We start from the raw sequence: 25,488 nt of genomic DNA, 5'->3' as shown, positions 1-25,488 counted from the left end.
ATAATAAAATATTAAAACACCATGTGTCTTTATTTCATTAAAATACTTTTTAATAATGTGTGTGTGTTTTATTAACCATTTTGTACTATTGGATTAATAATGGATAGGTGTCATAATTGACACCTCTCCATTTTTAACCTGGCTTAATGTCACCTTACAATAGCAAGATGACATTAACCCTTCATTACCCCATATTCCACCGCTACATGGGAGTGGGAAGAGAGAGGCTAAGTGCCAGAATAACACATGGTCCCTCTCTAGGCTATTAATATCTGCCCTCAGTCACTGACCTTCCCACTCTGGCGGAGAAAATTGTGCGGGAGCCCACGCCAATTTTTTCCGGGATTTAACCCTTTAATTTAATAGCTAGAGACCCCAAATTTTACACAGAGACACTTGTTACATTAGTAAAGAGGAATATGTAATAAAAGAAGGGATATTAGATGGTTTACTGTATGTAAACCATGTCTCATATCATGTCGGGCTTGTGACATGGAGATAGCAAAAGCCGGCAATCGAATTACCGGCTTTTCTGCCATCTAGTGCTATATGAAATATAAATATATGTGTCTCACTGATTATATATATATATATATATAGATTGTATATATGTTTTGTAGAATATTTGAGCCGATGGATCCATGATATGTCCATTTTGCAAGCCTGCGATAAAAAAACGCCGTACGGAAGCCATACGGATAAATTTGTCCGTAAAAATCCATCCTCGCATTGAATACAGAACAGTGTTTTGGGACAATTACTGCGTATAACGGCCGTAAAAAAACAGACCGTATTTTGATACGCCTAGTGTGACGCCGGCCTAACACTTGAAATGCATTTTTTACATTCTGAACACAAATATGGCTACTCCCCTGTGTGAGATCTCTGATGCTGAACAAGACTTGATCGCACTGTATAACATTTCCCACATACTCGACATGAAAATGGCTTCTCCCCTGTGTGGGTTCTTTGATGTGTAACAAGACGTGATTTCCTTGCAAAACATTTCCCACAGTTTGAACATGAATATGGCTTCTCACCTGTGTGTTTTTTCTGATGTCTAAGAAGACCTGATCTATCTGTAAAACACTTTTCACATTTTAAACATGAAAAAGGCTTCTCCCCTGTGTGTCTTCTCTCATGTACAACAAGAAGTGATTTTTCTGTAAAACATTTTCCACATTCTGTACACGAAAATGGCTTCTTCCCTGTGTGAGTTTTCTGATGTATAACAAGACTTGATTTCATTGTATAACATTTTCCACATTCTCTACATGGAAATGGCTTTTCACCTGTGTGAGTTCTATGGTGTGCAACAAGATGTGATTTTTCGGCAAAATATTTACCACAGTTTGAACATGAATATAGCTTCTCCCCTGTGTGAATTCTTTGATGTCTAACAAGATATGATTTCTTTGTAAACATTTTCTCACATTCAGAACATGAAAATGGTTTTTCCCCTGTGTGTATTCTCTGATGTGTGATAAGATGGAATTTCAGTGTAAAACTCGTTCCACATTCTGAACATGAAAATGGCTTCTCCCCTGTGTGATTTCTCTCATGTTTAACAAGATGTGATTTTTGTGTAAAACATTTCCCACACTCAGAACATGAAAATGGCTTTTCACCTGTGTGACTTCTCTCATGTGTAACAAGATTTGATTTTTGTGTAAAACATTTCCCACACTCAGAACATGAAAATGGCTTTTCACCTGTGTGATTTCTCTCATGTGTAACAAGATTTGATTTTTGTATAAAACATTTCCCACACTCAGAACATGAAAATGGCTTTTCACCTGTATGACTTCTCTCATGTGTAACAAGATGTGATTTTTGTGTAAAACATTTTCCACATTCTGAACATGAATAATGCTTCTCCCCTGTGTGATTTCTCTCATGTTTAACAAGATGTGATTTTCGTGTAAAACATTTCCCACACTTAGAACACGAATATGGCTTCTTTTTTGTCTGAGCTCTTTGATGTTCACCACCAATTCTGTTATTTTTGTTTTTCATAATAGTCTGTGATGAATCAAAAGATAGGAGCTTTTCAAAAGGATCAGATGGTACATCTTCACTGCGAAGGGCTGATGATAAATCAGAGACATTGTCATGTTCTTCACATTTATCCAGTGTGAAAGTATGATCCTGTGCGGTAAAATCTAAAAATGTAAAATGTGCCTCCGATCTGCTGGTACAGTCATCTGCCAAGAATAAAATGAAAATTATAGCATAATATTGAACATTGATTAATAATTATAATATTTATACTTTATATAACATTTCAATACAAATTGTACTAAAATTCAAATACCTCATTAGCATTTGGCGTCTGTTTTCATATACAGGTGCATTCCGTCAGCCGATCACGTGGAGCATCACGTGTATGTGACGTCACACGAGGTCCTACAGCGTCACTGCACCTCGCCGGCAATTTGTTTTCTAAAGCGCGGCTTCACCGCTGAAGATTGAGAATCATCGTCTGTGAGGTAAGGGGTGACTGTCACCGGCCGGAACAGGTTAACACCTTTTCCTCGCACATTTTTGGAAAATCAGTGTTGCGCATACATCTGGAAAGACCCTAAAGACTAATATGAAAACCTGGTAACCGTGGGGACTGTATATGAAAACAGACGCCAAATGCTAATGAGGTAACTGACTAAGCATAGTGTGAGTGATATTCTATGCAGTAAGCCTTTTTATGTACTAGATTTATCGGCACCTCCAGCGCGAATACATATATATATATATATATATATATATATATATATATATATATATATATATATATATATATATATATATATATATATATATATATATATATATATATATAGCTATTTTGTCTCTACACTCGATATCGGACATTTTTTGTAGTTGTGTCCGTGTATTTGCAGCAGGAGGAGGACCAAGGAATGTGCAGCGCCCTTGGTTGTTTTTAAATTTTAAAATTCAAATACCGTATATACTCGAGTATAAGCCGAGATTTTCAGCCCACTTTTTTGGGCTGAAAGTAATCCTCTCGGCTTATACTCGAGTCATACCCAGGGGTCGGCAGGGAAGGGGGAGCGGAGCTGTGTAAGGCCGGCGTCACACTAGCAAGTTTTACGGACGTATGAGTGCAGAAAATACATCCAGAAAATACGCATTGCACACGGCCCAATGATTCTCTATGTATCTGAGTCGCCCTCTGACTCCGAGGAATCTCTTTGGGATGCTGCTGAGGGGCTGGATCTGTCCCTAGATCTGGTATCTGTGTCACCTGTCTGCAACGCTTTTACAGACCTACAGACCTCTGATTGGATCAGTGATCTTAGACTCTCTGTAAATGAGGGCGTTTCCTCCGCTACCGTCTTGTTAATGCAATCCTGACACAGATTTTTATTCCAGGATGGTTTTAACACTTTTTTGCATAAGGGACATTCCTTGTTTTTAGCCTTTGATTTACACTTCCTGGGGACCTCCTATACTCCACCCCCCAATGTATGCAAGAAAAGGAGGGGAGAGATGGGGATAAGAGAAGAGAAAAGAACAGACTGGACTTTCTCGCAGTTCACTCACCACTCGGACGGTTTCAAAGTACGGGTACCGGATCCGGAGGTTGGCTGGTTCTCTCCGTGTCTCCCAATGAGACTAGGGACCCCACCTTGGTATGGCGATCCGTCCGTACACTGTCCGAGCGGCTTCTGCTGTTGCCATGGCAGATCTGGCTCTTTTCACTTGAGCGAGACCGCCTCTCCTGCACCTCTTGCTGTGGCATCAAATGGTCTGGTGAAAAGCTCTCCATCTTACACACTACCACGTAACAAGAGTAGTCACCTTCAACCTGGCCTGGTTTAGTGACACAGGTCAGCACTTCTGGCTCGTTTAAATAGATCCACTTCCCCCCCCCCTTTTTTTTTTTAATGAATCACCTGGTTGATCCTTCCATTACTGGTTGCTTCAGTCGTCAGGTGCATATGCGCACCTGTCATGATTTTATTACCTGGCTGATCGTGCCTGCACCACTTCCGGTGCTCATAGATGCAATCAATCACCTGGTTGATCCTGCATCAGCCGGCCACTAGCGCAACGCCTGCGCTGTATAATCATATCAGAGCGGGCACCCGGCAACCACTTCCGGTGCGCGCTATTAGAGCCACTATTTACCTGGCTGATCCTGCATTGCCGGCCGCCCAGTGCGACGCTTGCGCAGTAAAATGATACCTGAGCGCACACCCGGCAACCACTTCCGGTGCGCGCTCCATTCACCTGGTTGATCCTGCCCCGAGTGCTGCCGCCGGCTTCAGCGCCTAAGTGCGCTTTACTTCCATGCGCGCACCTGGCCTTTGCTTCCGGTGCGCGCCGAAGATTTGGGCCCCCCTGCCCATCTGCCCGCATAAAACCTTCCGAGTGCTGCCGCCCTTTCCCTTGCGCACGCACGTACCTCCATTCCCGGGTACCTGGCGCCGGCTGGAGCCCACGCCACGGATGTTCAGGAAGGCAGCGCAGCTCTCAGCGTCCAGATGCTTCAGTGTTCCGAACACCGCTCCAAACCGCTCTGCAGCTTCAGGTACCGTCAGGGAGGAGGGGAAAGGGGGGAGACCTGCTCTTCACGCTCGACAGGGAGGGCCCCAAAACCTCCGAGGAGCTTACCTAGCCCGGGCACCGATGTGCCTTACGGGCTGCATGGCCGCCTTTAGTTTAACAGGGGGGGCACCATAAAATGACCCCCGTGGACAGCAGGACTTTTCAATCAACAGGGGGGAAACGCCACCTGCGGCCTCCGTGGATAATCTTCACCCGGGCGTTCGCCTCACAGGCTGTGGCCATGCTACGCTCAGGGGGGGCATGGAATACATGGCCCCCCGAGGCGACTACCGGTACCTGGTGAAGGGTGCAGCAGACCAGCACCTGCCCAAATCCACCCGACCCAGGCATCATCTTCTCTCTTCATCAGAAGTCTTCCATCTTGAGGGTTCCCCGTCAAGGACAGGAAACCAACTGATGTGGAGAGAAGAGCCGCCCCTTTTATCTTGAAGGTTTCCTGTCCTTGATGGGTGGATCCCCTCTCTCGTGGTGCCGTCATGTATGATGTAAAAAAATTTTTTTTTCATAAAACTTACAGTAATAGATGAATTGAAGATTCTTAGCGCATAAATTGGCCAATTCATGTGTGCCCATCAACCACGGCAAGGTGATCTCCTTCTGATGGGTCCTACTCTACCATACATGCCACTCTTGGGCCACCAGTCTACACTATGGACAAACAAGTCACTCCTTTCTGACCTCGGACGCAAAAGCGGCGAGTGGAATTGCGATCCACTCGCCGCTATTAACTAGTTAAATGCCACTGTCAAACGCTGACAACGACATTTAACTACCGTTTCTGGCCGTGTGGCCAGAAATGCGCTCATCACTGACCCCGTCACATGACCGGGGATCAGTGATGCATCAGCATAGTAACCAGAGGTCTATGGTTGCTGATGCCAGCTTGCTGTGAGCGCCACCCTGTGGTCAGCGTTCATAGCCAGCCTGTAATTAAGCTACACAGGAGCGATCTGATTTAACTGCTGCTTCCGGCCGGGCGTCCGGAAATGATCGCATCGCCGACCCCCCCGTCACATGATCGGAGGTCGGCGATGCTTCAGAATAGTAACCATAGAGGTCCTTGAGACCTCTATGGTTACTGATCCCCGGCAGCTGTAAGCCCCACCCTGTGGTCAGCGCTCACAGCACACCTGCATTTCTGCTACACAGCAGCAAATATCAGATCGCTGCTATGTAGCAGAGCCAATCAGGCTATTGAAACATGGTAAAAGTAAAAAAAAAAAAAAAAAGTTTAAAAAAAATATGAAATAAGTTAGAAAAAAAAAAAAAAAGTTTAAACCACCTCCCTTTCGCCCCATTCAAAATAAGACAATAAAAACAAAATCAAACCTACACATATTTGGTATTGCCGCATTCAGAATCGCCCGATTTATCAATAAAAAAAAAAAAAGATTTACCTGATCGCTAAACGGCGTAGCGAGAAAAAAATTAGAAACGCCAAAATTAAGGTTTTTTGGTCGCGGCGACATTGCATTAAAATGCAATAATGGGCGATCAAAAGAACGTATCTGCACCAAAATGGTATCACTAAAAACGTCAGCCCTAGATCACGAAAAATGGAGACTGTACGGGTATTGGAAAATGGCGGAATTTTTATTTATTTTTTAGCAAAGTTTGGAATTATTTTTCACCACATAGATAAAACATAACCTAGACTTGTTTGGTGTCTATGAACTCGTAATAACCTGTAGAATCATTCTGGCAGGTCAGTTTTAGCATTTAGCGAACCTGGCAAAAAATCCAAAGAAAACAAACGCATGGGATTGCACTTTTTTGCAATTTCACCGCACTTGGAATTTTTTCCCCATTTTCTAGTACACATCAGGGTAAAACCAATGATGTCGTTCAAAAGTACGTCCCGCAAAAAATAAGCCCTCATATGGCCATATTGACGGAAAAATAAAAAAAGTTATGGCTCTGGGAAGGAGGGGAGCGAAAAACGAACACGGAAAAACGGAAAATCCCAAGGTTATGAAGGGGTTAACGGCACTGAGGAATAAGGAGATAGTGCCCCCCCAGAGTCGGAATTTCTCCGGGGTCTCAGCTACTGGGGGTAGCCAAGACCTCAGAGAACATGATTCGGGTCTGTTTTACCGACCCCGATGTTGCAATCACCGTTATCACCCCCTTAGTTACTGTAGGTAAAAATAATAAAATAAAAAAAAATTATTTATTTCCATTAGGGTTAGAGTTGGGCTAAAGTTAGGGTTGTGGTTATGGTTGGGATTAGGGTTAGGGGTGTGTTAGGGTTAGGTTTGTGGTTAGGGCTTGGATTAGGGGTGTGTTGGGGTTAGGGTTATGGCTGGGATTATGGTTAGGGGTGTGTTGGGGTTAGGGTTAGAATTGAGGGGTTCTACTGTTTAGTTACATCATGGGGTCTCCAAACTCAATATGGCGCCACCATTGATTCCAGCCAATTTTACATTCAAACATCAAATGGTGTTCCCTCCCTTCTGAGCCCTGCCATGCACACAACCAGTAGTTTTCCTCCACATATGGGGTATCGGTGTACTCAGGAGAAATTGCACAACAAATTTTATGATCAATTTTCTTCTGAAAATAAAATAAATGATTCAAAGTAAATATTTTGTGAAAAAAAGTAAAATGTTCACTTTATTCCTCCACATTGGTTTAGTTCTCGTGAAGCACCTGAAGGGTTAATAAACTTCTTGAATGTGGTTTTGACGGGTGCACGCTATCGGTGCAGGAGAAAAGCCATTTAATAAGGAAGGCTTTCACTTCCTGAGAAATAAAAAGAGCCAAATGTGGGGAAAATGTTTCCTCAAACCATGACAGATGGTGATTATAATGTGATGTAAGCAAAAAGAGAAGTGGCTTAAAAAAAAAAAATTTAAGAAATACCGTATATACTCGAGTATAAGCCAACCCGAGCATAAGCCGAGACCCCTAATTTTGCCACAAAAAAACCTGGGAAAACGTAATGACTCGAGTACAAGCCTAGGGTGGAAAATGCAGCAGCTACCGGTAAATGTCAAAAATACAAATAGATACCAATAAAAGTAAAATTAATTGAGACATCAGTAGGTTAAGTGTTTTTGAATATCCATATTGAATCAGGAGCCCCATATAATGCTCCATAAAGTTTATGATGGGCCCCATAAGATGCTCCATATTAAAATATGCCCCATATAATGCTGGATAGCAGCTGGAAGAGTATAGCCCAATAAGATTAAAACATAACCTTTACTAATACTATTAAAAATGGACAAAAAATACACAACACAAATACAAAATAAAAGTGCTCACGCCGAAAACTGTGCTCTAATAAAAAACTGGTTTGGTCTCACAAGGACAGGAGTTATTGCTGGGGCACGACAGGGGTTTAGGAAAAAAGGTCCCCGTCCCCTCTGTCCGATCCTACAACTACTGGACCCTCCCTGGGACCCTCTATCACTGGCATGGGTACCCTCGTCCACAATTGGTGAGACCAAACCAGTTTTTTATTAGAGCACAGTTTTCGGCGTGAGCACTTTTATTTTGTATTTGTGTTGTGTATTTTTTGTCCATTTTTAATAGTATTAGTAAAGGTTATGTTTTAATCTTATTGGGCTATACTCTTCCAGCTGCTATCTACTATTTACCCTGAGAGTTGTGCAACAGCTTGGTTTATCTAAGCTGCAGCTGTATGGCCCATATAATGCTGCACAAATGCGGATTATGGCCCCATAAGATGCTCTATAAAGATATTTGCCCCATATAATTTTCCACAAACGTTGATAATGGCCCCATAAGATGCTCCATAAAGACATTTGCCCCATATAATGCTCCACAAACGTTGATAATGGCCCCATAAGATGCTCTATAAAGATATATGTCCCAAATAATGCTCCACAAACATTGATAATGGCCCCATAAGATGCTCTATAAAGATATTTGCCCCATATAATGTTCCACAAACGTTGATAATGGCCCCATAAGATGCTCCATAAAGATATTTGCCCCATATAATGCTCCACTAATGTTGATAATGGCCCCATAAGATGCTCTATAAAGATATATGCCCCAAATAATGCTCCACAAATGCAGATTATGGCCCCATAAGATGCTCTATAAAGATATATGCCCCGTATAATGCTCCGCAAACGTTGATAATGGCCCCATAAGATGCTCTATAAAGATATTTGCCCCATATAATGCTCCACAAACGTTGATAATGGCCCCATAAGATGCTCCATAAAGATATTTGCCCCATATAATGCTGCACAAACATTGATTATGCCCCATAAGATGCTCCATGTAGACATTTGCCCCATATGCTGTTGGTGCGATAAAAGAAAAAAAAAAAAAAAAAAATCACATACTCACCTCTCGTTGCTCAGGCCCCCTGCACTTGCTATAGTCACTTGCTCCCCGTTCCACCGCCGCCGCTGTGTCTTCCCTGTCCTCTGCACTGACTGTTCAGGCAGAGGGCGGCGTGCACACTAATTGCGTCATCATGCCCTCTGAACTGGGCGTCAGGGCAAAGGAGGGAGAATATGCAGAGGCGGGGGTGGAACGGTGAGCAGGTGAATATTGTGCACTGCGTTATACTCACCTGCGCCTGGCGCGATCCCTAGTTCCCCGCCATCGGCAGCTTCTTCCTATAGTGAGCGGTCACATGGTACCGCTCATTACAGTAATGAATATGCAGCTCCATCTCTATGGGAGTGGAGTGGGGTCCATATTCATTACTGTAATGAGCAGTACCATGTGACCGCTCACTACAGGAAGAAGCTGCCGGCGCCGGGGAACCAAGGACCTGCAGGGACCGTGCCAGGAGCAAGTGAGTATGATTACACAGCTGCTGCTCCACCTCCCCTGCTGACCCCTGGGTATGACTCGAGTATAAGCCGAGAGGGGCAATTTCAGCCCCCCCCCCCAAAAATGGGCCGAAATTCTCGGTTTAGACTCGAGTATATATCGTAATTGTTTATTTAATTCCTACGTCTTTTTTTGCATTTTCAATTTATGTTTTTGCATTTTCCTTCTTGTCCTTCTTCCAAGAGCTATAACTTAGTTTTATTTTTCCATGTGATGGTTTAATTTCTTTTTGCTGGATCAGTTATCATTTTGAATATTTATTTTGTCATACAACAAACTGGAGAACAGTAAAGATAATTTTGCCATTGCTGTTTGGGTTTTGAGTTAATTGTGCTGTATATATTACCTCTAACATGATTCTCCAGGTCAGAACAATTACAGAGATGCAAAACTTGTAATTTTGCAAAAAAACAAGTAAGGCTACTTTCACACTAGCGTCGTGCACTGCACGTCGCTATGCGTCGTTTTGTAGGAAAAACGCATCCTGAAAAAGTGCTTGCAGCATGCGTTTTTTCTCCATTGACTGGCATTAGCGTCGTATTGCGACGCTTTGCCACACGTCGCAACCGTCGTGCGACGGTTGTGCCGTGTTGTGGCGGACCGCCGGGAGCAAAAAACGTTACATGTAACGTTTTTTGCTGCCGACGGTCCGCCATTTCCGACCGCACATGCGCGGCCAGAACTCCGCCCCCATCTCCCCGCACCTTACAATGGGGCAGCGGATGCGCCGGAGAAATGCATCCGCCGCCCCCGTTGTGCGGCGCATTCACCGCTAGCGTCGGTACCTCGGCCAAACGCACTGCGTCGGGCCGAGTCAGACGCTAGTGTGAAAGTAGCCTAAGTTGGTAAAAGATGCTGTTTATTGAGACTCCTAACTTTCCTTTCCGTCAGTGGAGCTGTGTGACGGATTGTTTTTTGCTTGCTGAGCTGATATTTTTAATGAAACAATTTTATTGTCTTTACTTTATTTTTTCAGGAGTGGCAGTAATATTCTTTGGTGCATCAGGGGACCTAGACCTGCAATCACATGAGCTATTCATCTGTACACAAATGGAACTCTGCATTTTTGTGTGGAAAAGACACCATTTAATATAGTCAATTTAAAAGTTTGCAATTAATTTTTTTTGCCAGTCCGATCACACAATAATATTCTGTGTTACAGATCCTAAAAAGATCAACATATATCTCTAACATCCAGTGACTGAGAAGAATCTGTGGATATCGTTACATATAGTGGTCACTACTCACCTGTGTGGTTATCTGTAGGAATCGCCTCCTTACACTGCTCTTCACCCCTCACATATGTCTCTGTAGTATTAATATGGGGCAGATCTTCACCCTGAAAGAAGTTGTGAGAGTCACAGATAGATGGATGGAAAAGGTGCGTGAAATGATTCAGAAGAACAGAAAAGATGAAATAGCTGCAGGTCTCCTGCATAAATCCAACCTGTCGGCTCCTAATTGTAATCAGCAGTCTCCATAACCAGAAAAAATAATTGTGAGAAGTTTCCAGACATCTAATGTCTATGATCAGATTTATCCTATCATCTCTACCAAGTATAAAACATACACTGAATGGCCACATTATTAGATACACCCGTCTAGTAGCCCGTTGGACTCCTCTGGTCTTCAGAGCCTCAGCAAATTATTATTTTGTAATTTCCAGTAAGTGTTAATCCTTCTACATGAATATTGTCCCTTGAAGACAGGATAGGTTTTTACAGTTTCCACAATATAGATGGAGATACTGACTTGCTCTGAACAAGTCATTCTTACTTGTAATGCAGATGTTCCATAGGATTAAGAACTAAACACTGTAAGAGCCGGGTAAGCAAGAAAAAAAAAATGTACCTGGAAACAATCCATGACAATACGACCATTGTGGCATTAAGCATTATCCTGCCGTAAGTGTCCTTCTGCCAGAAAAGGATGAACCTAGTGGACCACTGGCCACAAAGCCTAGGTAAGCTACTGTGCTGAAGAGCTGTTTATTTGTACACCCTAGTTGTAGATCCAGCGTTGTATCCAGCTGTAGGACATGACTGTCCACCGCCTGTTCATAGAACGACTCTTGATAAACGCCTCTGACTTCTTTAATTAATGAGTTCCTTGTATTCATAGGATCTGTTTTTGTTGGATGTTTTTCCTCAATCACAACATTCTCAGTATAATCTCACCACCACTGTATGTAATAAATGGTCCCATTATACTGTAGATTCACATTGCAAATGTCCACAGAAAAGTGATCACTGGATTTCCTGCTGTCACTGGTCACATTTCTATTCACAAAAGTTTATATTAGAAAAGCTTTGATGTCTCTAATAAATCGACCATTAGTGTATAATACTGGTGAATTAAACAAGACTGAACACAAGATCTTCACAGCCTTCTACATATCACTGGGAAGCTTGGCGTAACATCCACAGTTGTAAAGGTCTCGACCAGGCCCGTGCAGGTGAAAGCCCACTGACGAAAAAAATCACAGAGAGAAAAGCAGAGATGGTTACCTGCTGAAGCCTCCAAACAAATGCACTAACAAGGCACCGATTAATGATGGCAAAAACACAGGTGCAAAAATACCGATGAAACAACCACTTTCAATCCAGTGTTGGCTGTTTGGCATTAGTGCACAAAAAGATAATAGTCTGTATGTGGCGTTGTTCACACAAGCAATGCAGAGCATCTGGTTTACAGCCTATTGCTAACGCACATACAGGCGGGCCGCCCAGTGCTACAAAATGCATGCTGTGTGAACAGAGGCCTACAGTTTACAGAGCCATCTTGGTCCGACTGCCCCCTGCCGACTTACGTATTGAGGCCCCAATATAAACTAATACCTTATATACATTGATATGTGTTTTTTTGCACTTTATCTTGCAGGGCGCCCTGCTAATGCATTTGTTTGGAGGCTTCAGCAGGTAAACATCTCTGCTTTTCTTCAATTTTCTGGAGGATTTTTAAGTCCTCTTTTTGTGTCTGTGAGCTTTTACTGAAAGCCCACTGACGCCAGCACAATCTTCAACGTGATGTGTCTCCGTGGACGAACCTGAATACAAGACATTCACAGCCTTCAACATACCACTGGGAAGCATGGTGGCAACCAGGCCTGAGCGGGTGGGGGCCCAGCTGATACAGCACAATATTCAACTGGATGTGAAGCCGAAGATACACATTCAGCTGAAGTGTATTGTGGCTAAGAGACCCCATCAGGTCAGTACGCGGCAATATACACTGCCGGCCAATCAGAGGCCAGCAGCTGACATCGGCGTGCACGTGACTGGGGGCACATGGCAAACTCGTCATGTGCTCCCTTCGCTGAAAGGCTGAAGTCAGCTGCCAGCTTCTGAAGAGATCGCCACCCGGCAGGTGAGTGTAGGGCAGAATGCGGGATATATATACACCAGAATGAGGGAGATATACAGAGTGATTATGAAAGATTCATCTGGTTTTGCATTCATGTTACTACAAAGATATAAATGTCACCAGTTTGTAATAATACTGTAACTTATCGAAAGGTCACATCTTAGAGTTTGAGACTCTATTGTGACTCACCAGATGGCAGGGCAGCATCAGATCCCAAAATGGCGACTATGTAAGAGTGTAGCCCCCCTTGGTCTCCTGATCTGACAGTGTGTGACTTCTTCCTTTGGGGGTATGTCAAAGACATTGATTATGTGCTGCCTTTATCAGCAACACTGGATGAGCTCCGAGATCGCATTACTGCGGCTCTAATGACCATCGACGGGGACATGGTGCAGCGTCTTTGGATCGAACTGGATTAATGCATTGATGTGTGTTATGTGGCAAAAGGAGGACACATACAACATTTATTAACATCATGTGCTAAACTTGGAGAGTTAATGCTCATTATGTGCCATTCTCCATTGTGCATGTAATACATTTTGGAACATACCGTATTTTTTGGACTAAAAGACACACTTTTTTCCCAAAAATCTTTTGGGAAAAATGGGGGTGCGTTTTATAGTCGGAATATACTTACAAATACTGTGGCGGCAGCAGGAGTTAGGCGATTCTGCGATGGTCCCGGTCCGACGCTGCCAGGCGATGATCACACTCCCTTCCCAGTCTTGTTCAGCAGGTGTGACAGGTTCGGCAGTGGTGCTCTGTGGTGCAAGGGGTCTCCACTGGCATTTTGAGAAAGACCAGAGGCCCCGCACATTCATTTCTGCGATGCGGTGGCCTCCGAGAAAATGGCCGCCCGAGGCGGCGCATGCTCAGATTGAGATCTCGTTGCCGAGATCTCAATCTGAGCATATGCTGCCCTTGGCGGCCATTTTCCCGGAGGCCACCGCATCGAAGCATTGGATGTGCGGGGCCTCCGGACTTTCACAAAATGCCCACTGAGCCCCCCGCACCACAGAGCACCACCGTCTCACCTGCCCACACAAGCCGCACCTGCTCGAGATGGGAGTCATATCGCCGGACCACCGAACACCACCTGTGACCAGGCTCAACCAGTGCTGCCGATCCCCCCCGATAAGCTGAATTCAGACTGTAAGACAGACCCCCATTTGACACATTAATTTTTTTTCCCCATTTTCCTTTTGAAAACTTGGACTGCGTCTTATGGTCTGAAAAATACAGTACCTCTTTGAAACCCGATGATTCTCTTATAATCACCCTGTACATAATACCAGGATGGGGCCAGGATAAGAGACATATATAACAGGATGGGAAGGGGGTAGTGGGGGGGCATTCTAGTCTAAATCTTGCAACAGGGTGCATTATGCCACTGCTGGGAAGATTTCATGCCACCTTCTCTCCATCTACCTGATGATCCTGAGGAACATTGGGATCTTCTTGTTTACAGTCCTGTGGAAGAAGAGGACGGGGACATCTCTCTGGTGTTGTCCTCTTACTGGATAGAACTGGAGGAAACACATACAGGGACTGAATTCATTCTTTACATACAGATAATTATAGGCCGTGTGTATTTAGTCCTGTCTATTACCTGGTGATGTGAGGTGCTGGGGAACCTCCATCATGACGTCCTTGTACAGATCTTTGTGTCCTTCTAGATACTCCCACTCCTCCATGGAGAAATAGACGGTGACATCCTGACACCTTATAGGAACCTGACACATACAATGATACCGTCATCCCCCGATGCCTCCACAGTGTTACTGTATAATGTCCCAGCATTCCCAGCAGTGTCACCTCTCCAGTCAGCAGCTCAATCATCTTGTAGGTGAGTTCTAGGATCTTCTGGTAATTGATGTCCTCATGTATCAGGGGGTGAGGTGGAGGCCCCGTGATTGGGCTCAGGGGTCTTCCCCATCCCTCAGACACAGGGTCCTGACAGCGCTCACTAGAGGTCTTCTTCACTACTGTGTAATCCTGGTTATGGAGAGACACATTAATAAATCTCACTACAGACATTCCCAGAGTCCTCACCTCTCCAGTTCTGTCCATCTGTTATTCCCATAGATAAGAATGATGTAATGTGACGTCATCAGAATCTCTCACCTCTCCAGTAAGCCGGAAGAGGATCTCTAGGGTGAGGTGTAATATCCTCTCCGCCATCTTGTCCCTGTCCCTATCCATCCTTGTAGGGTCACTCAGGAGAACTCTCTTATATAGAAGATCTCCGCTGAGAGGATCCGATATTGTAGGGACCTGAATGGGGAGAAGATGACGATGTAACATCATAAAGACCCATGTAAGAAATCTCCGGAGCTGTTACCGGCGTCACATGATCACTACATCCAGTCATGGTCCCGTCCTGCCCCGGTATAACACACAGTCCCATTATAGTCACATACAGGGATTTATCACAGGCTCAGCACTGAGGGGGTTAATGTCCCCTGCACCCAGTAATGGGGAATCTCCAGCACCTACCTCCACCTGCAAAGCCACATATATGGCTGTTCTGTGCGCAGAGGACCTGTGATGATGTCACAGGAGGGGAGGAGTCAGGGGTCACATGATCAGGGGCCTCAGTGTATGGAGGATTCTGCTGTGCTGGTTGTCATGGTGCTGGATGAGGGGAAGTTTCTGTGTGGGGTCAGGAGGGGGTTTACAGGGTGGATGTGTGTACGAGGTGTACGGAGCAGACTCGTGTGTACGACTTGTGGGGTCAGTAGAAGTTTACAGATTGCATGTTATTAGAACAAAGAAGTTGGATAAAAAAAAATAACTTAATATAATACAGAGGGGAAAAATATTTAGTCAGCCACCAATTGTGCAAGTTCTCCCATTTAAAAAGAGAGAGGCCTGTAATTGACATCATAGGTAGACCACAACTATGAGAGTCAAAATGAGAAAACAAATCCAGAAAATCACCTTGTCTGATTTGGTAAGATTTATTTAGCAAATTAGGGTGGAAAATAAGATGTTAGGGGTCGAGTTCCCACCTCTGCACAGGGGGAATCTCGGGCCATCTCAGCTGCGGTCTCCCATTCTTCTCCTGCCACAGTGGAGCCTGCGCAGCAGAGACGTCGGTCCCAGCGTCTTGCTCTGTCCCACTCTGTACAGAGAGTTACTGCTGCTTTTCCTGCTTCTGCCATTGAAGTCAGTGCTGGGCAGCGGCGAGCAGACGCTTCTGGGACTAATAGTAGTGTATAACGTGGCACAGCTGTGTCGGTGCTCAAGAGAGGTTTCCCACACCAGTATACAGTAAGTAAATAACTTGGCACTCAACTTGGTGGATAGTGATAATAAAGAAAATGATTTATTACTTTGAATAGCAGTCCAGCAAAATAAACGTTTCGGTCAAACAATCAGACCTTCTTCAGTACGACTGTACAGATATAACAAAATGTAACAATATAATATCAAAATAACAATAAGATAAATCTCATAAAGTGAATATGTGATGGGTAAGAAGGAAGGGGAGAGGGGATGGGAAGAGGTAACATTTCAACATACCCGACTGCTGGAGTGTAGATGTATACAAGGTACTAGTATATGAGAGAGGCTCCTATGATGGGATTTTATTTCTATGACCTCTGAGACAAAGTCAATATAATAGAATTTAGTAAAGGGAAATATATGCCATATTAGTCAAGAAATAGAGAACGGGAAAAATACTAACCGAATAACTGTCATGGAAGTATGTGTATTTAATCCACACTGGGAATGTAGATAGTCTAATGGAAAAATACACGAAGGTATAAGTATTGGCAACATGGTGCTGTACCCTAGAGATAGAGGAAAAAATGGACTCTCACCTGAATAAAACGTTTTAGAAGGGACACTCTGAGAATGCAGGCACATTAGAAGAAAATCCAAGAGTTTTGGCTAAATATAAAGAGACACACAGTACTATAGTGATATAGCCATAAGAATGAGCGATTCTCAAGGAAAAAACTATATATCTAACCTTGAAGTGCGGTGGTCTAAACCACAAAGAGCAGGAGGAGCGATGCATTGTGCATTGAATCATCGCTCCTCCTGCTCTTTGTGGTTTAGACCACCGCACTTCAAGGTTAGATATATAGTTTTTTCCTTGAGAATCGCTCATTCTTATGGCTATATCACTATAGTACTGTGTGTCTCTTTATATTTAGCCAAAACTCTTGGATTTTCTTCTAATGTGCCTGCATTCTCAGAGTGTCCCTTCTAAAACGTTTTATTCAGGTGAGAGTCCATTTTTTCCTCTATCTCTAGGGTACAGCACCATGTTGCCAATACTTATACCTTCGTGTATTTTTCCATTAGACTATCTACATTCCCAGTGTGGATTAAATACACATACTTCCATGACAGTTATTCGGTTAGTATTTTTCCCGTTCTCTATTTCTTGACTAATATGGCATATATTTCCCTTTACTAAATTCTATTATATTGACTTTGTCTCAGAGGTCATAGAAATAAAATCCCATCATAGGAGCCTCTCTCATATACTAGCTTCTGGGACTAAGTCCTGCTTTTCTCATTCTGAGCATGCCCTGAGTAAGATCTCTCAGTGGAGATCGAGGGTCACATGCTCAGATTCTGCAGCTAAGTCCATTGGTCCTTTCAGGAAGGTCCTGTAGGTGCTAGGACTAAGTCCTGCTTTGCACACACTGAGCATGCCCAGGGCAAGATCTCTCAGTGGAGATCTAGGGTCACATGCTCAGGTATGGCAGTCTCTGGTCCTTCTGGGAAGGTCTTTTACTTGCTGCAGCTATATAAGGCTCGCATGGCCATGCGCAAGTATCAATTCAAATATGTGCTTTGCGCCAGTATGGTTATGCATGAATGTGTTCAGGGACCCGGACGAAATAAGCCCCTTGAATACCGGCTTCTCCGGTGAGGAGATTGTGTGTTCGTATTCAGGGACCCGGCTGAAATAAGCCCCTAGAATACCGGCTTCTCCGGTGAGGAGATTGTGTGTGTGTGCATAACCACTGACTGCTATCAGTTGTGCTCCTGTGAGGCTAACAGGGCGCAGTGCTTTCCTCTCACGGCTGCTCTGTGAAGTAACAGAGCTAGTCTATACTGCCAAACAGTGCCACCATTCACTAGCAGCAGGTTCTCCTGCACGGTGGACCTCGGGCTGCGAATGCACCATTTATAATAAACCTCTATTTTTACTCGGTGCGTTCCGCTAGCCCTAACATAATACTAGCGCCAGGGTCTGGCTAGTAAATGGTGGACGATCAGCGTCTACAGCGGTACATCCAGCAGCTGGGGGGTAGGTTGGCGGCTCTAGAGCGTGCCACCTCAGCTGTGGACGTCACTGCTGTCGCTGTTCAGGCTGCAAGTGTAGCTGCAGCCAGTTTGTCCGCTGCCACCCCTGCTCCAACTATATCCTATCTCCCGCTTCCAGACAAGTTTGCTGGTGACAGTAAGCTATGTCTGGGATTCGTGAGCCAGTACTCCAGACACCTTGAGCTGCTGACTGCACGTTTTCCTACGGAACGGGCGAAAGTGGGATTCATTTTATCTCTTTTGTCGGGCAGGGCGTTGGAGTGGGCAACGCCGCTTTGGGAGCGTGATGATCGTGTGGTACAGAGTGCTCCTCTCTTCTTGGACGCTCTGAGGCAGGTCTTTTTGGGACCTTGTGTCACCCACGATACCGTGCTCCAATTGTTGGCAATTACTCAGGGTTCGTCCATGGTCAGCCAGTTCGCCATCCAATTCCGGACTCTAGCCTCTGAGCTAGAATGGCCGGATAAAGTCCTTATTCCGGTGTTCTGGAAAGGACTGGCTGATCATGTAAAGGACGCCTTGGCCACCAGGGAGATTCCCGCCACACTGGAGGAGCTCATTACTATATCTACCCGCATCGATCTTCGTTTTAGCGAGCGGAGGTTGGAGCGGACCCAGTGTAGGCAGAGGTTTCGGTTGGCTCCCACCTTTGCCAAACCTCTAGAATCTCCTGTTCTGGCATCCAACTCCCATGAGGCCATGGAGGTCTCTCGAGCGGGACCTAGGTCTCAGACCGCTCGAGTACCTGTGGTGTGTAAAAACTGCCAACAACCGGGACATTACGCTAATAAATGTCCACGGCGGTTGGGAAACGATCGCGTCTAGTGACCATTGGAGGAAGTTCACTGGACACAGCAGCATTTTCCTCCAAGTTGTCCTTTAAAGGGACAATCCTGTTAGGCTCTTCCACTCATACAGTAGAGCTTTGTGTGGATTCAGGAGCAGAGGGAAATTTCACGTCTTCTGCTTTTGCTCTGCGCCACGCAATACCTCTGGTAATGCTTGCCAAACCAGTAACTGTTAGAGTGGTGAATGGGTCGACACTTCCATTACAAATCACACATCAGACTGTCCCTTTCACGTTAGCCATGTCCCCTTCCCACCAGGAGATAATTTCCCTTCTTCTCCTTCCCGAGGGAATGGATGAGATTCTGCTGGGAATACCCTGGCTCCTTTTCCACTCCCCACATATTGAGAGAAACTCTGGGAGGATATTGGGTTGGAGTGAATCCTGTAAGGGCAGATGTGTGAAAGAGTGCGTTCAGGTTTCCACCACTGAGATACCCGCAGATCTCTCTTCTCTTCCCAAATACTATTGGTCCTATGCAGACGTCTTCTCCAAAAAGGCTGCGGAGACCCTTCCGCCTCACCGTCCCTATGACTGTCCTATAGATCTCTTGCCTGGAGCAGAACCTCCTCGGGGACGTGTCCATCTCCTCTCTCTCCCAGAAACGGAGGCCATGTCCCAATACATCCAGGAGAATTTGGCAAGAGGGTTCATTAGGAAGTCAGTGTCACCAGCAGGGGCAGGGTTCTCCTTCGTAGAGAATTACGTCCTTGCATAGATTACAGGGGTCTTAACGCCATCACCTTTAAGAATAAGTACCCGCTGCCCCTGATTTCTGAGCTTTTTGATAGGCTACGGGGAGCAAAGGTATTTACCAAATTAGATCTGCGGGGTGCTTATAACCTGATTTGCATCCGTGAGGGGGACGAATGGAAGACGGCGTTTAACACCAGAGATGGGCACTATGAGTATCTGGTGATGCCCTTTGGGCTCTGTAATGCCCCAGCCGTTTTCCAAGACTTTGTCAACGACATCTTCCAGGATATGCTTTCCACCTCGGTCGTAGTCTATCTGGATGATATTCTCATCTTTTCTCCAGATATTGACTCCGACCGGAGAGATGTTGGCAGAGTCTTCGACCTTCTACGGGCAAACTCTCTTTATGCAAAGTTGGAGAAGTGTATGTTTGAGCAAGAGTCTTTACCTTTCCTGGGATATATCATCTCCGCCCAGGGATTGGCTATGGATCCTGCCAAACTACAGGCTGTGATGGACTGGCAAGAACCCCATTCTCTTAAGGCGGTGCAGCGCTTTATGGGGTTCATTAATTATTACCGCCAGTTCATTCCCCACTTCTCAACTTTGGTAGCTCCCTTGGTAGCACTCACCAAGAAGGGAGCAAATCCCAAATTGTGGTCTGAAGAGGTCTCCAGGGCCTTTTCTTCTATTAAGTCTCATTTTGCTAGCGCTCCCATTCTACATCGTCCCGATGTGGATAAGCTGTTTATAATGGAGGTGGATGCCTCTTCCAAAAGGATGCTCAAGGTCGGAAGCATCCGTGCTTCTTCTTCTCCAAGACCTTCACACCAGCGGAGAGGAATTATTCCATCTGGGACAGGGAGTTGCTAGCGATGAAGTTGGCCTTTTCGGAGTGGAGACATCTCTTGGAGGGGGCTCGTTTTCCCTTTCAAGTCTTCACAGACCACAAAAATTTGCTATATTTGCAAACAGCCCAGTTGCTAAATTCTCGCCAGGCCAGATGGTCCTTGTTCTTCTCTCGGTTCCACTTCACCCGCCATTATCTCGCTGGGGAGAAGAACATTCGTGCTGACGCCCTTTCTCGCTCTGTTGTATCATCTGAGGAGGAGGAAGGAGAGCCTCGGCTTATTGTCCCTTCTGAGAGCCTGAGAACCGTAGCTCCGGTGTCGCTAGAGTCTGTGCCTCCGGGCAAGACTTTTGTGCCCATAAATTTGCGACCGGAGGTTCTCTCTTGGGCTCATTCGTCCAGGGTGGGTGGACACTTTGGGAAAAAGAGGACATCTGAGCTGCTGGCGAGGACGTACTGGTGGCCGCATATGCTTCGAGATGTCAGAGATTATGTTCTGGTGTGTGTCTCCTGCGCCAAAAATAAGTCTCCTCGACAACGGCCAGCTGGCTTGCTCTATCCCTTGCCGGTGGCAGACAGGCCTTGGGAGATGGTTGGGATGGACATTGTAGTGTTTTTGCCCAAATCTTGTGGCTGTACCATCATTTGGGTTATTACCGATCATTTCTCGAAAATGGTGCATTTGGTGCCGCTTCCACGGTTACCTTCTGCACGGGCCTTGGCAGCGTTGTTCATAAAACACATCTTCCGCCTACACGGCATGCCGGACAAAATTGTCAGTGACCGGGGTCCCCAGTTTGCGTCTCGGTTCTGGAGAGAGCCGTGTCGTCTTCTCAGCATTGAGTTAAATCTCTCTTCCGCATATCATCCCGAGACGAATGGGTTGGTAGAGAGGGCCAATCAGACTCTGGTCACATATTTACGACATTTTGTTTCTGCCAGGCAGGATGAATGGGCATCCTTGTTGCTGTGGGCAGAGTGTGCCCTTAACAACGCTGTAGCTGACTCCACCGGTCAGACTCCTTTCCTCCTTAATTACGGCCAGCATCCGCGGGTTCCTGTGCCTATGCCCATGTCCTCTGCTGACTCCAGGGTGGCAGACTGGGCAGTGGAGACACGGGACATTTGGGACCGCACTCAGGATGCCATCCGGGCCTCCAAGGAGAGAATGAGGTCCTCTGCCGATGCACATCAGCGCCCTGCCCCGACCTTTGCTCCTGGCGATTTGGTGTGGCTCTCCGCCCGTAACATCAGGCTGCGTGTAGAGTCCACTAAGTTTGCACCTCGCTACTTGGGTCCCTTTAAGGTCCTCGAACAGGTTAATCTTGTGGTCTACCGTCTAGCCCTTCCTGCACGCCTAGGTATCACCGACACCTTTCATGTGTCCCTCCTTAAGCCCGCATACATGTCCCGGGTTTCTGAGTCATCTGCCGGATATCGGGTTCGTCTACGGACGATTTCGAGGTGAACACTATTTTGGGGTGCAAGGTGGTACGTGGCAAAAAATTTTAATTGGTGGACTGGAAGGGTTAAAGTCCTAAGGATAAGTCCTGGGGGCCTGTTGAGCACATTCGGGCTCCGCAGCGCATTGCCGCCTTCGAGCGTAGCAAGGCCCAAGGAGGGGGGCCCTAGGAGGGGGGGTAATGTTAGGGGTCGAGTTCCCGCCTCTGCACAGGGAGAATCTCGGGCTCTCCCCGCTGTGGTCTCCCATTCTTCTCCTGCCGCAGTGGAGCCTGCTCAGCGGAGACGTCAGTCTCAGCATCTTGCTCAGTCCCACTCTGTACAAAGAGTTACTGCTGCTTTTCCTGCTTCTGCCATTGAAGTCTGTGCTGGGCAGCGGCGAGCAGACGCTTCTGGGACTAAGTCCTGCTTTTTTTTTGTTCTGAGCTTGACCTGAGTAAGATCTCTCAGTGGAGATCGAGGGTCACATGGTCAGATACTGCAGCTAAGTCCAATGGTCCTTTCAGGAAGGTCCTGTAGGTGCTAGGACTAAGTCCTGCTTTGCACACACTGAGCATGCCCAGGGCAAGATCTCTCAGTGGAGATCTAGGGTCACATGCTCAGGTATGGCAGTCTCTCATTGGTCCTTCTGGGAAGGTCTTTTACTTGCTGCAGCTATATAAGGCTCGCATGGCCGCACGGCCATGCGCTAGTATCAATTCAAATATGTGCTTTGCGCCAGTATGGTTATGCATAAATGTGTTCAGGGACCCGGCTGAAATAAGCCCCTAGAATACCGGCTTCTCCGGTGAGGAGATTGTGTGTGTGCATAACCTCTGACTGCTATCAGTTCGGCAGCAAGCTTGTGCTCCTGTGAGGCTAACAGGGTGCAGTGCTTTCTTCTCACGGCTGCTCTGTGAGGTAACAGAGCTAGTCTATACAGCCAAACAGTGCCACCATTCACTAGCAGCAGGTTCTCCTGCACGGTGGACCCCGGGCTGCGAACGCACCATTTATAATAAACATCTATTTTTACTCGGTGCGTTCCGCTAGCCCTAACACGAGATTTCTGGCTCTCACAGACCTGTAACTTCTTCTTTAAGATGCTCCTCTGTCCTCTACTCATTACCTGTAGTAATGGCCCCTGTTTGAACTTGTTATCAGTATAAAAGACTCCTGTCCACAACCTCAAACAGTCACACTCCAAACTCCACTATGGTGAAGACCAAAGAGCTGTTGAAGGACACGAGAAACAAAATTGTAGCCCTGCACCAGACTGGGAAGGCTGAATCTGCAATAGGCAAGCAGCTTGGTGTGATGAAATCAACTGTGGGAGCAATAATAAGAACATGGAAGACATACAAGGCCATTGATAATCTCCCTCGATCTGGGGCTCCATGCAAGATCTCACCCCGTGGGGTCAAAACAATCACAAGAACAGTGAGCAAAAATCCCAGAATTACACGGGGGACCTAGTGAATTACCTGCATAGAGCTGGGACCACCGTAGCAAATGCTACATTCAATACTACACAAGGCCGCCAGGGACTCAGATCCTGCAGTGCCAGACGTGTCCCCCTGCTTAAGCCAGTACATGTCCGGGCCTGTCTGAAGTTTGTTAGAGAGCATTTGGATTATCCATAAGAGTATTGGGAGAATGTCATATGGTCTGATGAAACCAAAGCAGAACAGTTTGGTAGAAACAAAATTTGTCGTGTTTGGAGGAGACAGAACGCTGAGTTGCATCCAAAGAACACCATACCTACTGTGAAGCATGGGGGTGGCAATATCATGCTTTGGGGCTGTTTATCTGCAAAGAGACAAGGACAACTGATCCATGTACATGAAAGAATGAATGGGGCCATGTATTGTAAGATTTTGAGTGCAAACCTCCTTCAATCAGCAAGGGGATTGAAGATGAAACGTAGATGTGTCTTTCAAGCACACTGCCAGGGCAATAAAGGAGTGGCTTCGTAAGAAGCATATGAAGGTCCTGGAGTGGCCTAGCCAGTCTCCAGATCTCAACCCCATAGAAAACCTTTGGAGGGAGTTGAAAGTCCGTGTTGTCCAGCGACAGGTCCAAAACATCACTGGGGATCTGCATGGAGGGATGGGCCAACATACCACCAACAGTGTGTGCCAACCTTGTGAAGACTTACAGAAAACATTTGACCTTTGTCATTGCCAACAAAGGATATTAACAAAATATTGAGATGAACTTTTGTTAATGACCAAATACTTATTTTCCACCATAATTTGCTAAAGAAATCTTGTCAAATCAGACAAGGTGATTTTCTGGATTTGTTTTCTCATTTTGACTCTCATAGTTGTGGACTACCTAAGATGTCAATTACAGGCCTCTCATCTTTTTAAGTGGGAGAACTTGCAAAATTGGTGGCTGACTAAATACTTTTTCCCCACTGTATATAAAATGTTCTTCTCTTCGCCACATAAACAAACAAGAAACCACAGTGCACCCTGTCCAATCCCCACAGTGCACCCTGACCAGAAGGATCTCATGCCAGATTATCTCCTGATACGTTTCCTCTATTCTTCATCAGTTAACGGGGTTATATTGGGCCAGAAATCAGTCCCAGTACCATGTGACATACTGAAAACTCGGCCGTGTTGATTCAAGGATCGATATAAAAAAGCAGCTTAGGGGCGTGGCCTGGAGCCTGAACGGAGCAGACGTGGCTGATACGAGCTCCCCAGATTTTCCAGTCTGGGAACCCCAAAACCCCATCTAAAATCTCCAAAAAGTCCTCAAATTAGAGAATAAAGGGACCTCCAACCGGCGCTGCCTAAACCCCGCACCGAGGGAGGCTTTTTGAGGAGGAGACGCCGGCAGGAGCCCGCAGCACTGCAGTCAGAAGGCGCCATTACTGCTTCCTCGTGGAGCTCCTGTGGTGAAGGAGCGGCGAGAGACAGAGCCCCGGAGCGGGCACAGTTCCGCGAGGCAAGGAGGGGGACTGCGGCGCAACGCAGAAGGACCTGGTGCAGGCGACGCGTGGTGAGGTGAGCGGCGGCAGCAAGAAGCTCGCAGACCCCCGCTGAGCTAAGGAGGCAGTGAAGGAGAGACCCTCCCACCCTTGGATTCCCAGCGGCGCCCGCCGTGAGAGCACCGCAGGCGTGCTCAGCTGGAACCCCTGCGGGTGAAGTACGCGGACCGCGCTCCACCGGTCCCCTCAGGCTCTGCGGACGGCACAGGGAGGCCCAGCAGGCAGCCCATGGTGAGCACCCACAAAGAGAACGCCGCAGGTACGCTGAGCCAGAATCCCTGCTGGGGAAACTTTGAAGAGTGCGCCTCACCAAAGAAGGCAAGGAAGGTAGGACTTATATAAGGGGCACCCGCCATTGTGCTGGCAGCGCTGACTGTTTTCCCGCCACTGAGAGGGTGGGCACCATCTTGGGGAAGGGGCCCCTCATAGAGAAGCACCGTCCTAAGGCGGGCGTACCCAAAATACCCGGCACCCCTGCATATTGCTCTGCCTATCATCCTTGCTGCAGAAGTGGTGCGGTCACCCCACCATAGCCCTTCACTGCGCTATCATTGTGCCTCATATGCAATAGCATTGGAGAGAGAGGGG

General features: G+C 46.2%; 1 pseudogene; it reads right to left on the bottom strand.

The window, feature by feature from the left end:
- Positions 1 to 684: 684 nt before the first annotated feature.
- Positions 685 to 23,494, bottom strand: LOC138666635 (oocyte zinc finger protein XlCOF6-like; annotated as a pseudogene).
- Between the last annotated feature and the right edge of the window lie 1,994 nt (positions 23,495 to 25,488).

Source organism: Ranitomeya imitator, chromosome 2, assembly GCF_032444005.1.
Source record: "Ranitomeya imitator isolate aRanImi1 chromosome 2, aRanImi1.pri, whole genome shotgun sequence".
NCBI classification, from domain to species: Eukaryota; Metazoa; Chordata; class Amphibia; order Anura; family Dendrobatidae; genus Ranitomeya; species Ranitomeya imitator.
This window is presented reverse-complemented; position numbering and strand designations above follow the sequence as displayed.